Consider the following 12491-nt stretch of genomic DNA (forward strand, 5'->3'; position numbering starts at 1 on the left):
TGACAAAATGAACAGTAACAGGTCACCCAAGTGCTCTTCAGGAATTTAAAGCTGAAATAATTGAGATGCTAATTGTGGAGTGTAATCTCTCACTTCAAAACCACTGCAGCATTTCAGAACCAGAAGGTAGTGCCGGTGACATTTTCAAGAAGGGCTCTGTGGTAAGTCAGAGGAATTACACACCAACAGCCTCATGCCCACACTGGGCATGGCACTACACATGAGAAAAGTCTACTGAGGAAGAACCAGCACAACTCTTATTAGGGGAGTTCATGTCTTGTAGACCTTTGTTCTTACATAGATTGAGTCCTTTGAAGTAGGTGAGCACATGAGATCTGCCTGGCACGCTCTACCTGACTTTCTAAAAGGTCCTGCACAAAATTCCATTTCGAAAAGCTGTTAAAGAAATCAAGCAGCCATGAATTAGGAAAAAGGCTCCTCACACAAATAAGCAAGTGACTTTAAAAAAAGGAAGTAGAAGGAAAAAGGAAATAGGTAGTTTCACACTGGAGGCAAGTAATTTTTTTGAGTTCTGCAGGATTCTTTGCTCCAGGTTCCTCAGTTCAACAAGCTTCATAAACTGCCCAAAGGAACGTGTAAATGTAGTTTGACAAAGTGTCTGCTTATGATATTTGATTATTTAGGGTACTAAACTCAAGGGCTATTTGTGAAGAACTGTAGAAAGAACTTTGTTGCACCAACTGACAGGAAAAGACGTGGCAGATGAAAGTCAGTGCAGACAGAATGGAAGAGACACAGGAAAAAAAAAAATAATCCCAAAGTCTGAACTGACGGCTACTGCATGGAAATGAGGTGTTCATACCATAATGGACAACTCTACCGAACACTAAGCTGTCATTTCGCTAGCAGTTAAAAGACATACTGAATGAATGTTTAAAATTATTCAGAAGAAGAAAAAAGCCAAAACAAAGACTATCATTATGCTACTGCATAAATCCATAATGTTCCTGCATATAAAGTGCTTTTTGCAGTTCTAGCTCCCAATCCACTCTCTCTCAAAAATGATGTAACAGAACTTGAAAGAGGAACAGAGAAGAGCAATTAACTGTATCAAATAACTTCTACAGAGCCGGACAGATCAGGACTTCTTAGTGTAGAGAAATGGTATGACATATAGTATGACAGCAGTTTATAAGCAGCATAACAAAGCCAATTAGGTGACCACTGTTCATTATTTCCTTGCTGATATCATTGGACAGTCCCTAGCTCTTGTATTGGAGGAAACAAAGATGATGCTTCCATCCACCATGACGTGCTTGTACCAGGACAAACAAACCCCTCAAGAAGCTCCTGGTCCAAATTTAGCACACTAAAATTGCATTAAGATTTTCTGGGCCCTCATTGAAGGGCTAGGAAAATATCCAAGTACACTTGTGAAGCTCTTGAACTCTTTTTCTAGACATCTGCCAGTGGCACTGTTCCTGCTTGTCATAAGTCCTACTGTTCATCACTACTGTAGATAAAGTTTTAATTGGACCCGGAACAGTTGTTTCTACATCCTAATGTAGGATTAATTATTTGTCTCGCAGCAGCTAAAAATGAAAAACCTACAGCCTATTATGACAAATTTTGTATCATTCTTTATATGTCCGTAGCATCTAGTTTCTGAATCACTGCTTAGGATTCTTGACACACACATCTTTATTACCCAATTTTACACTTAAACCTTCACAGAGAAGACCAAACAGTTGTAACCTTTCAGAATAATCAAAGAAAGCTAATAAAATGAGGTTCTCCTACCTAAAAGTATTACTTTAGCACCCCTACACCTTTTTACATTCTCAGACTTCACAAGATTTAATGTAACTATTTAGAGACATGTATCATTTCCTGATTTTTTTTTTTAAATCTCAACTATTTCATTCACTCTTATTCTTGCCATCTGCTGACATAATCAATAAGGCTAATGTAATTCCACATTCTATTTATAAAATACAAACCTTGATCCTATCTAAGTTATAACAGAACATCTTTTATTTTGTACTTATATGAAAGCAGGTTCATAGCAGTTTAAAAATCATAACAGTCAGCTTTATTTAATCTACATAAACAAAGAACTCACTAACTTATGAGAACTTCATGAACACATCGGGTTTTATTTATGGTGCTGTATCAGCGGGTAGTTCTATATTCCAGGAATTAAGCTTACCAAATTCTTACACTGAAGCTGTAAAGAGATACCCAATAACTTTTTTTTTTTAAATGCTTTACCAGTTCAGATCCCAACCTGTAGTGAGGTTACTTTAAGTAACATCGAAGAAAAAGCAAAGATAAGACAGACTCACACAGCTAACACAGAGCTAGAGTAACTTATCTTAGACAAAACACCTATTTCAAAAAAAGCAACTAGAATCTACCTTTGTAACACTAAGTCAAAAAATCCCCAAACCCAAAGCACAAACACTGAGCATGGGCATTTTAAGTACCTAGCAGATGCTTAAGTCTCCCCTTCCAACAATACAAATAGCTATTCAACATATACTACTAATCATTTGGTCATCATATTTTATATCTTACAATATAATACTAGAAAATACCTCTGCCACTGGGTTCAGTACAGAAATACCAGATAATTTTTATTTTCTGTTAAATTGAAAGTCTAAGAAATTAACTGGGATGTAATGACCAGTACCTGAATTTCTGGAAAACGTTTTAATTTTTAAAAGACATTAAAACCCTTCCAGGTTTTTATGAAGTATTTCATTTCAACATGAATATTGACAGCAAATCTTACGCTTCTATTGATAAAAAATGTTTTCTATCTATAACCTTTCAAAGCAAAACACAAATAAATATTTCTAGAAGTGAAAGATGATAGCCTTAGCTCCGTGAGAATAGAAGAAAGGAAGGAAATAATTCGGACTGCCTGTGCAACCCGCAAATGCCGTACTATGCATTTGGTTAAATTCCTCCTGAATTCCCCCACAGCCTCTCACTGAGGTACAATCAACAATTTCTCTAATAGCTGCAATCTCTTTTCTTGATGTTTCATCTACTGTCATCCTTAAATCCTTTGTTCCTTCCGCTACAAGATGTTCTTCTTGCTACCCTAAGCATGTTCCTGCGCACTGAGAGAGACAAACTCCGCTGCATAAGTAGTGCTCAGGGATTGTGGGTTGAAGGACAACCAATTCAAATGTGTCACTGCTCACTAAAAATCACAACAGGTGTCAAGTATGCTGTCAGAAAGGGTAAAGGGAACACCTCATTTAAAGTCATCACCATAGTGCACAACTCACCAAACTTTACAAGTTGCAAAAAAATAATACCGAGATTTTAGACTGGGTCTAGGTAAAAGTTCTTTCCACCCACTTCCTCTGTGACAGTCAACTGCTTTGACAGAACTGACACATCAGTTTTCTTAAGAAATAAATAAAAGTGCTTTCAAATGAATACTTGTGTGACAAAATGGATTTTTAAACTGCCCTCTAAGTCATGCTGCTTGACCAATAATTACATAAATACAGAAGAGAGACATTAAAGATTCATGTTACCCATTTTAACAAATACTAGCCTGTCAAAGGCGCTGGCAATGTACATACCAAGAAATCAGGCAGTAAATACAGGAATACTGTATAACAGCCATCTTCACATTCCATGGTGAAACCCTATTTAAATTACCACACATGACAGTATTAATGCAGAGACTGGTCTCCAAAAAAAAGGAAGTCTGAACCTTAGTAATATCTATCTCTGTTTATAAAAGACACAGCCTGACTTTCACACACAAGAAATATTTTCTCTTCACTATTCTGGAATCCAAATACTCTGCTACCATGCTGTCATGAGGAAACAGTAGTTTATAAACACATTTCAAGGGGACTGGAAGACTTATTATTCAGTCCTTTTGCAATCAAATAGAAGGCTTGAGTCCTGTAATTTTTTTTAAAGTAATTATATTTATGAACGCAAAACCAAATTATATATCACAACAGACACAGTAAATATTTAAATAATAGGCTGTAATTCAAAAAGGTCTTAAGCTGTTCCTGCTTTAGGCATCATTAGGACAATGGTCAGAGTTAAACACCTTCCAGATGAACTTTGCTGATACTTGCAGGTTTCACAGACAACCTCTGAAATGTAGCTTGCTGTAGCAGTAACAAGTACAGCAGCACTTACGCATGCATGACTCAAGAACGAGGCCACAGGGAGATTTATCCTGATGTGCTTATCGTTCCAATAAAGAAGAAAACCATTATTCCCCAAGTTGGGGCAGGGGGGAAGGGGGGAGTCAGGGTTGCACCTTTTTTCTCCATAATGTTTAAATGGAAGGAATCCCAAATTGCTAAAAGACTTTTAATTCTCAAGCACACTGTACTCTTGATCCTCCCACCCTCTAAGGAAAGAACTTTGACACTAAAATTTAAGAGATTAGTGCCCCGCAGGTGATGATTACAGTGGCATGAAACGTAAGAACCACAATATTAAATTGTGAGCAGCGTTGGATCAAATTAAAAAAGCGAACAAAAAAAATCCCACACAAACTATACAACTAAAACCACAACCCATACACATGGAAGTTTTTGTTTGGGCAGAAGAAACATTCTCTGGAAGTTTTTGTTTGGGCAGAAGAAACATTCTCAATACAAAGTTCTTTGCAACTAAACATCTAAGATGCAGTGTCAAGGAGCAGGAGCAGGCAGTTTTCCTGCAGTGGAATTCAGAGGTCAGTTGTGCATGACAATCATCTAGTGATGACCAGTCTTTGTTTTAAAAAAATAAACACATGAAAAAACCCCACAATTTGGATAAACGTATTAAGTTTGATACAGTCAGGCCTTTGCTAGTAAGAGGTTTGAACACCCACACTGTGCTTCCTACTCTCCTCACCTGATACTTACCAGCCCCAACACTAACCATTATAGAAATAAACGAGTTTCATTAAGTAAGATAATACTACCCAGTAATTCAATGAAGGGTTTTATAATCTCAGCTGCAACAAATTCAAAAGTTTCCCCAACTTCTATGGAACATTATTTATCTTTAAAAAAACACTTCCATTGCCAAATTTCAGTGTCAGGACCACAGGCTAGCAAGGTTCGCTTGGGTTAAAATGTCTACCCTCCTACTTAGAGCCAATGATACAGGCAATTATTTACTGCTTAACATTTTCATACGGAGAACCACATCCTGTGTGACACTGCCTTTAGGATTCTGCAATAAAGATTAACTAAATACTTCCAAAGTATCAAGCTTCCTGAAATTTGTTTCATTTCCATTCCTCCTTTTGCACAAACCTGTCAAATTTTGTCCAAGCCAAAAAGCACTGAACATTAAAAAAAGCAATTAATTTATTTTTGGACAGGACAAGATTATATTCAATTTTTACCTCCTTCTACAGCACACATTGGCCCCACATTTTGTTTATATGACCGAACCACCTTCTCCCATTAATATAAAAATTCTTTATGAAGTATAGCTTTTCTTGATTTTTAGTAATTCTCAATGCCTTCTGGCCTGCCCCACCCCCCCAAATACATAGATATTTTAGACCAGATTGTTTGGTGGTTGATTGGTTTTTGGTTTTTTTTTTTTCTCTTTTTTTCCTGCAAATCACCTTTTTTTCCTGTTGTTTACAGGTTCTATGCATATTCCCGTAATTATTTTTAAGTATTCCTGAATACTGATGGCAAACTTTATAGCATCTCTCAGTGTTTAAATAAGAATCATTAAAAATAGTAGTGACCGCACATGGTGTGCCTCATGCATTGCCCAAGAAGACATTGGTAGTTCATAACTTGGCAGAGATTATCACACACACAAGAGGAAAGTCCCATTAAAAATTCTTATTATTTGCTCTTCTTTAAAAGATGTTTCACATTTATGTTCTTCCAATATTTTGTCTGAATAATGACAACAGCACTCAGCTCGTAGTAAATATTTCTGCTACACGGCATTAAATATTGGGGCTACACAGTGCAGTATTCTAGTACATCTACAGAGCAACGGTAAGGTTGGTCTGGAGTTTAGCTGTATTCTCCATTAAAATTAAACGAATAGATATGTTGTAAGTCAGAACAAAATTCTTTGTTGTTGTCGTTGTTCCTATTCTAGAGAGAAAGCACAGTTCCTGACTTTAATTCTAAATTGAACTACTAAGAAGGCTATTCATGCTTTATAATCCTACAGAGAACAAGCATACACAAAAAACAACACCTGATGCTTCAAAGGAGAACTAAAACAAAACAAAGAGTCTCACTGACGAGAAACCTGACAGGCTGAGTTTCGCAAGTTTCTACAGAGTTACAGATAAGAAGGTATTTTTCTCCTGGACATTTTCTGTATTCTTATAAACTAGCCACAAGCCTCAACTAGTTTCCTGCTCTTCCTTAACTTCAGCAGCTGTAAGTATTCAAAATTGTAAAATTAACCAGACATGTTAATAACTCAGCTGTGGTGCTGTGAAGCAACAAACCCCTCTATATGACCACTCTGTAAAGTACTCATCACCATCACTAACCTTCAAGTGCAAGCACTCCACAGGAAAGCATTCAGGATCAGCCCACTCCACTGCTGCCTTCATCGGTGCCTCCCTGCTCTGTCCTATCCTGTTCTGTCCTTCCACAGCACATGAAATGGGAGAAGCAGCTCCATCTTCTCACCTTCAGAAGGCACCACTAACAAGGCCAAGGCATGCTTGCTTTGTTGCTTTTCCTTGATTAAGTACACCCCAGCACCTGCTTTTCCCTCTGGGGTCCTCATATCATTCATGCCCCTTTCCGGATCAATCATCCCTCAGGAGCGTTATCTATTATATAAAAGGGCATCTTGTCTCTGCTACCTCCCAACAACATTTGCACTGGGTCCGGTCAGGAAAAGCAGTCACCAGTCACGCCTCTTCAAAGAGGTAATGGCCAAAAGGCACCTTGTTGCTGCACGCTCTCCTCACAGGCCAGGTGCGAGAATTAAGACTCATCAGCTTCTCTCGGCTCACCTCTCTCTCTCCAACCAGGACCCACCTCCCATCTATTTCTGCCCTGTTTGTAAACGTCAAAATAACATTTTCATCATCCCCACAGCTGGAGTGACCATTTTACTCCCTCTCTCAGTGCAGGAAGGGGTCCGCTCCCCCCCACCTCAGCTGACTGACCCGCCTCCGCAGCCGGCCGTCGGGCGCAGTTGTGGTACCGCCCCAAGATGGCGCCGGCAGCGCCGCGGTGAGGCGACGGGGAGCAGCGGCCAAGGCCTCGCGCCACTCCCGCCCCCGCTCCGCGATTCGGGAAAATGAGCTTTCCTAAAACGTTCCCTACCTGAGAGCTTGCGGCACAGGATGATTTTTTTCCCCCCTCTCCCAGCTCTGACGGCCGAGCAGTTCACTCTGGGCGGCCCAGGACTTCTCTCCTTGTGCCCTGAGTCGCTGTCGAACAAATCCATGTATCCCCCTGCCCCGCCGAATTGTGAAGCCAAAAGAAGGCCCAGTGTGGTGGTATAAAGCAAGCCTGATGTATTTATGCTAGAGGCAGGATACTAATACCTCCTCCCCGCCTCTTATGAATTATAATGCTTATGTTAGGGGTGCAGGTTTTTAAGAGTTTCTTATATGCGAGTTCATACTTCAGAAAAAGCCTTTTTGGGCATGCGATTTCTGGACTTTGTTGCATCTTGACTTATGGAAGGTACTTAAAACAAAAATGTCTACAGCAAGGAATGGAGAGAAATACTTCCTCATCATTTGTAACATAAAATCTACATATCAAAATCAGTAATGGCTTTGATGTCCCATAAACTCTCAAAAATTATTTTTTATGGGAGCATCAATAAACAGTCCGCTAAATATTAAACAGAATACCCTAATGCTGGTTGTTATAATAATGTAAAACTAGAGTTGTGTAACCAGAGGTGGATAAATGTTTTGCTTTTATTAATAACCCATCTACAAGAGAGTTAACGACAAGAAGAGAGCAGCAAATCAAAGAAGTCCAATCCATAGCTACAGGCAAATGAGTCATTCTTGGTGCCTAAACAGATAGCCAGAATAATCATCTTTGACACCAGTTCACCATATTAATCATGAAAAAAAGATGATTATGGAACAGCAACATAGCAAAGCCACACGTGCGTTGTGTGACTAATACAGCAAAACCACAGAATCTTAAAATTTAAGTGAGGGTGAAAAAGGACACTATTTTATTTTCATTAGCTGAGGGCAGGTTATACAATGCTTAGTCATTATTAAGGAGACACCTTGTTCACGTTGTGCATTTTATGATCTAAGTTGCATCAAAAGATGTAGGCAGATTGGTTTTAGATGAAAAGCATTTCCACCTGAATAAATGATAACCATGCCTCTGATAATAAATACACTTCAATATAGCTTCTATGTAGTCAGGCAAAAAAATGTTATAATAATAAACAGTGAAGAAAAGTCATGAGATTAGTCTTTTTCCATGAAGTGAAGGTCAATGCTAAAAGAAGCTAGGAAAAATGTAGACCACAAATTAATCTAAGTGACTAGTGGTGCTGATTCTTTACTTCCTTCAGAGTCTGCTGTGTAACAGAGGAAGAAAACAACAGGCATTTGGGGTTTTTTAAACAGCGTTTTAGCTACAAGATAAACTAATTGTCTTACTGGGAAGAGACTACTATTTCTGTGAGACTGGGCTGTACTTGCAGCTCTGCTGGATGCAGTGGGAGTTGTAACCATGGTAGTAACACAGCTCTCCTCTCAGCGTACTAGAACACATCAGTTGCCTTTTGAAAGCATTGAAAAAAACCCGCAAGGCAAGTCTCCTTTCTCGCTGAAATGGCTGGACCAGCCTGGGGAGGTAGACAACATGTTGACAGCACAGTATTAATCTTAGCACCAAGGGAAAAGGACAGATGTACTCACTTTTCCTCAGAAGAATAAGTGTGAAGTTGTATTGGGCACCTTAAGTAAGAGAAAGGGAAAAGCAACAGAGATGAGGGAAAGAAAGGAAGCAAGACTGACAAGGTAATTTACTATATATTCTTTGTGTTTCACAAAATAGACCTCATCACTCTCTAATAAAGCTTTCAAAGTTTCCCAGATGCTCTTGAATGCAATCTTGGCATGAAGTGATTTTTATGCATGGATTTTCTCTTTATCTGCTATATATTAAGAACCAACTGGAATGCGCGTTAACAAAGTTCCAACCTACTCTCCTAGGCATAGATGAAACAAAACAAAATAACACGTTCCAACGTTAACAGCCTTGAAGAGAAAAGAAGTAACAGAGCAATACTAAAACCACTGAGTTCACTTCTGCCTGGATTAGGCAGATTTTTCTGCAGGCTGAGCTACTCTTTCCTGTAGCCATGCCACATTCTGTTTTGACCTTTCCATTTTCAATCCTACCAGGACGGTTAGTCTTGCTGAGCATGTGGATAAGAGATCAAAAAGGGAGGAAAACTGGACTCTACTTCAGCAGATGGCACTCTTCCCTCCTGACTCAGGGCCGGAACCAAGGCTCCTAGGCTGTGGTTTGGGGCATTTGGGCTGCAGGACTTGCCAGCTCTCAGACAGCCTGCGCAAGGACAAACTGTTCCAGCCACTTGTGTCCTTGAAAATGTCCATGTTTTGTTTGTAAAAGACAAGCAAGAGAAAGATTGCCTCAGCTTGGGAGTCACCCAAATCGGGCAGATGGAATCATGTCACTTAGCTTACAAAGTTATTCACATTCCCCCTCGGATTCAGCTAATCTTCCCTTTAACCAGACTGCAAAGTTGTGTTCTTCAACAGATTCATCTTACAGTTACACCCATTCATATAGCTTTATGTTAACACTTTGTCCAACTCTTTGTGGGCATAAGAAAAGATCTTGTCAATATTTCTTTAATACAAATACTGGTTTCTAACCATAAATCTAAAAGTGATCTCAAAGGAATATAATGACGACGTTTCCTTTTAATAAGAGCACATTACTCCAGGGAGATCTATCTGCAGAAGAGGTGGCACATGTAATATGTGCAAATTCAACAGTTTTGCGTGCAATTTCCTTTTCCAAAAGCCATAGCAAAAATTGGTACCCCAAGTAATTTCTAATTTGAAAGCATATTGCCTGAGATAAAAACCGTGTTTACACTACAGAACAAAAGCTGCAACATATTTCATGTGACTGATTGCATTTCAGGAGAAGATCGCAAATATAAGAAAATGGAATGCAACATGGAGGGGACTAACCACAGAAGCCCACACTGTTCACTAAAGACTGCCACAAGATTTCCCCAAAGGCACAGGAAATCTGTAGCACAGTGACCTGACTTTTTTCAGGTGCTGTCACAAAGCCAATGGACACATAGCTTTTTGTGCTCAAAATTTTGTATCAGTGTTTAAGCTGCAGGAATATTCGGGCACCTCAGTAAACAGAGGGGACACTATACATGTATCTCCTGATACTGAGCCAGCTACTGGTGAGGCAAGGGAAATGGAGAAGAAACAGTAAGATGTCTTGAACACTTCAGATCATTCTAGAGTCATGACTCTCAGATTCTGCTGTTCTTACTCTATCACCTGTTAAAGGAGAGATATAAGAAACTAAAACCTAAGGCAGATTTCCTTAGGAGCCTTCTGGCATGTCCTGGCAGAAGACAGCACTTGGAATTGATGCAACTATCTGAGAAGACAGTCCTTTTAAAAAAAAAACCTGCAACATTTTAAAGGGGAAAAGATACTCTAAGTAGAGCCAAGTTTTAAAATTTTCAGTGTTCATCCCTGATCAGAGAGAAAGAGGCTTTCATGTAAAGTGGCAGCATTTCTGCAAAGATCAGAACTAGAAGCTACAGTGACTTCAAATGCTCTGCCCGCAAAGAACCTTTTCATTTTTTGCTTTATTGTTTGCGATTATGAAATGAGTCAAAAAAATGTATTAAGCATTCAATTTGAAGCTCTGCTTGGAAATAATCATACATTATAGCACTTCTGATGGATTAATTATTGGCTAAATATTAATGTATTGAGTTAGGTCAACAGAAGTTCAATATAAAATTGTTAAGAATATAGGTTTTCCCATACCCTATTAATTTTCATCAAACACATATAAAGCTGTACCTTTGTTATAACTTAAACTTTTATGTTTGTTACAGTAAGTTTAACTTCTTGATTAAATTTCAGATGGCTGCACTGCAATTTCTCTCTCCTGGCTTTTTCACTGATAGATCTCAGAATCCTTGTGGAGATGAAACCTTATTTTAAAAACTAAGCCACCTACCGGGATTTGTTCCTAAGTATCTGCCTTCTGCCAACCAACAGGTCACACTTCACACATGACTGTGATCTCATTAAACACCACTGTACTGCCTCACTTCATCCAGGAAAGCACTGAAAGGATAAACACGATAGAAACCTGTTAAAAAAACCACGTAATTCAGAAAGTATCCATCAGTAGTTAATATTAATTGCAAGTCCCTGCTGTACATGCTACAATTGTTAGTGAATTGTTACCTTAATCTAACTGATGATCTTTAAAGTATCTATGTAGGTTTTCATGACTGAAGTTACTTTGCTTTCACCTCATGACACAACTTGCACATAACGCTTCAAAGGCAGTGTATGATTGTACTATCCACTGTAACTCACTGCAGAGCAGCAATAATGAAGACTAGCATTGCAGCAGTGTCTGAAAACATCAATGCAGTTGAGAGAGATAGGCCCGAAATAAAAACCTAAAATAAATAAGATTGAACTGGACAAACGGCCTAATGGTTGGGGAGGGCAGAGGCGGCGAGGGACTTTGCTGGGGACAATGTAGTTAAATCTGGAAATAAGCTCCAATCCAAGAGGTACGATGATCTATTTCAATCATGGACTGAAGAAACTGGAAATATCTCAAACACACACAGAGCAGAGGGGGGTGACTCCAAACCCTAGTTCCGAAATTCATGGCTCTGTCACTTGGAGTTTAATACTGCTAACAAACAGATAATTGGCAGTTAGTCTTTTCTCCTCCCGCAGCATAATAGAATGGGTTACACGGTAACCTTCAATTATGGGATATTAATCAGAAGATCATTTAAAATTTCCTGCAGAAACCACTTTTAGCTACCTTTGGGCCTAATAATAAATTTTATTCTGCATTTGGAGAATCTGACTGAAGCTCCAGTGCCATTTAGCATCTTATTTCACAGACAAGTGATTGTGCTAGGCAATTAAGCACCTGCAATACAGAGCCTGGTGAGAGTCGATTCATTGCCAAATGATCCATTGTTCACTGAGCAAACAACATGGTGAAATATGAAAAACAGAGGACTTTCTTTGCTCAGAAGCGGTTTCCAATTCTTTTTTTCTTTTCTTTTTTGTTTTTTCTTTTTTTTTGTTGTTAATGGCGTTTTCTTTCACAACTTGTTACTGCTTTGAATGAAGTATTGACAGATGTCTCAATAAAAATGCCAGTTTTCTTTTCTAATCAGTGGTACAAATTATTTTACATTTTTACCTGCAACATAGTTGCTCTAAATTCTGTTGGAAAGCTTCATAGGGGAGAGAAAATGCTGTTCCCCCAGCAGAAGAA

The sequence above is a fragment of the Aptenodytes patagonicus genome, chromosome 4 (assembly GCF_965638725.1).
Source record: "Aptenodytes patagonicus chromosome 4, bAptPat1.pri.cur, whole genome shotgun sequence".
NCBI lineage: Eukaryota > Metazoa > Chordata > Aves > Sphenisciformes > Spheniscidae > Aptenodytes > Aptenodytes patagonicus.